This window comes from Sardina pilchardus, chromosome 8, assembly GCF_963854185.1.
Source record: "Sardina pilchardus chromosome 8, fSarPil1.1, whole genome shotgun sequence".
NCBI lineage: Eukaryota > Metazoa > Chordata > Actinopteri > Clupeiformes > Clupeidae > Sardina > Sardina pilchardus.
The window spans coordinates 30,173,046-30,175,545 of NC_085001.1; the positions used below are offsets into that span (position 1 = coordinate 30,173,046).

Sequence of the window (2,500 nt, forward strand, 5' to 3'; positions counted from 1 at the left end):
ACACACATGCACACACACATACACACACACACTCACACACATGCACACACGCACACACACTCACACACACACACGCACGCACGCACGCACACACACACACACACACACACACACACACACACACACACACACACACACACACACACACACACACACAGACAGACAGACATACAGACAAAGCCATGTTTCACCAACCTTTATATGCATTGCGGACAGAGCATGCAGGGTCAGAGATTGTGAGTGAGAGAAGCTCATACAGGAGGAGTCAGCGAAAGGCAGACCATCTCTAAAAGACAGAGCGAGACCATCTCTAAAAAGACAGAGAGAGACCAGGTGGAGAGATACCACCTCTAAAAGACAGGTGGAGAGATACCATCTCTAAAAGACAGGTGGAGAGAGAGACCATCTCTAGAATACAGAGAGAGACCATCTCAAAAAGACAGAGGGAGAGCATCCCTAAAAGACAGAGAGAGACCATCTCTAAAAGACAGAGAGAGAGAGAGACCATCTGGCCCCAGCTGTGGCACAACTGGCTGGGGCACCTGCACTGTACGCTGGCGACCCGAGTTCTATTCCCGCCCCGTAGTCCTTTCCAGATCCCAGCCCTACTCTCTCTCCCATTCACTTCTTGTCACTCTCCACTGTCTCTGTCTTTAAAGCCATAAAAAGCCCAAACAAATATACTTTAAAAAAAGAGAGAGACCATCTCTAAAAGACAGGTGAAGAGATAGACCATCTCTAAAAGACTGAGAGAGAGAGAGGCAGAGTGAGCTGGTTGGAGATAGACCCCACTGAGATATCTCACACGTACACACTCTCCTCTCTCTCACACACACACACACTAACACACTCACCCTCCACTCTCCCTCTCACACTTTTGAGTTAGCTCTGGACAGGCCAGGCCCAACGCCCTGCAGGACTGTGAGCAGGTTAGCTGCTCTAACGAGCCCCTCTGTTGGGCACATTTGGGGCATTTGTGGGGGCATTTGTGGGGGTATTTTGGGGGGGAAAGGGTAGCTGACGCGTTGTTTGAAGTCTGAACGATCTCGGTGAGGCTTCGGCGCTCTCATACCCCTTCAACCATTCCAGCTAATCCACCGCTCTTTTGAAGCCCACTTTCAACTCGGGGAGACAGAGGGATAGGGAGGGGGTAACTTGCAGCCCCCAGCTACGCCCCAACCACACACACACACACACACACACACACACACACAAGCACGCCCCACCCTGCTGAGATCAGACACGCTCTTCTACAGCATGAGCATCAGAGCGTATCTTCTCCTCTCTTCTCCTCTGCTCCATGGGACGCTGGTATTCTCCTGCTCCTCTTTGTGTCTCCATGCAGGACTCTCCTGCTCTTCCCTCTCCACCAGACGTCTGCTCCTCCTACTCTGTAGCGGCCTCCTCCTCCTCCTCTATCTCCTGCTCCTCCTGCTGCTCCTCCTCCTCCTCCTCTTGTGTCTCCTGCTGCCTCTAAACAGCTTCCTCTCTCTTCAGACATCTGCACCTCCTTCCCCCTAGAGTCCTCTTTCTCCTCCTCTATCTCCTGCCCCTGCTCCTCCTCTTGCGTCTCCTGCCTCTTCTCATCAAAGAGCTCTGGTGCTCCTCTCTCCCTGTACAGACTTATGCTCCTCCTTTCCTCTAGAGTCCTCCTCCTCCTCCTCCTCCTCCTCTAGTTCTTTCTCTTCCTGCTCCTCCTTTTTCTCTTCCTGCCCATCCACAGGGCTCTCCTCCTCTCCTCTCCCCTCCCCTCTCTTCTCCTCTCCTTCTTTCCTCCTCTCCTCTCCTTTCCTCTCCTCTCCTCTCCTCCTCTTCTCTCTTCTCCTCTCCTCTCCCCCTCTCCTCCTCTCCACTGCGTGTACTATCTCTCCTCTCCCCCCTCTATGCAGATCACCTCCATCTTCTCCTCTGTTCAACTCTCTCTGGCTCTAATAAGCACAGGTCAGCACACACACACACACACACACACACACACACACACACACACACACACACACACACCTTAATGCGCTGGAATGTGCTGGAATGCGCTGTGCTGTGCTGGGCTGTGGTGTAATTGTATTGCTGCATAAGTGTGACCCCTTAAGCGTAAGTGGCTCCTAGGCCTGGTCAGTCAATGGGCGCTAAATGTTTAATGACGGCCGTAACTCTGGCAACGGCCTCCCTCGCTCTGAGCCCCACACTGGACCGCCTTAGGCACTCACACACCAAACCGCAGGATGTGTGTGTGTGTGTGTGCTGCAGGATGTGTGTGTGTGTGTGTGTGTGTGCTGTGTCTCATGGTATGCACTCCCAGTGTTATTACACCCACACATCTGATTCGGATCTAAGGGTCCACACCTCTTGATCCAGATTCACACCTGTAGGTACATACTCATTACAGTTCTGCCACCAATCTGCCCCAGATCTGCCCCAGACGCTGCCTCTCCTGCCACTGGTTACCCCCCCCCCCCCACACACACACACACACACACACACTTCTCCTGTCCTTTCTTTTCCT

At 52.9% G+C, this 2,500-nt stretch overlaps 1 protein-coding gene across 1 annotated transcript in view; it reads left to right on the plus strand.

Annotated features, from left to right (window-relative positions):
• Positions 1 to 2,500, plus strand: part of LOC134089642 (multivesicular body subunit 12B-like) — a 40,820-nt gene that overhangs the window by 4,104 nt on the left and 34,216 nt on the right. The gene's annotated exons all lie outside the window — the stretch shown is intronic.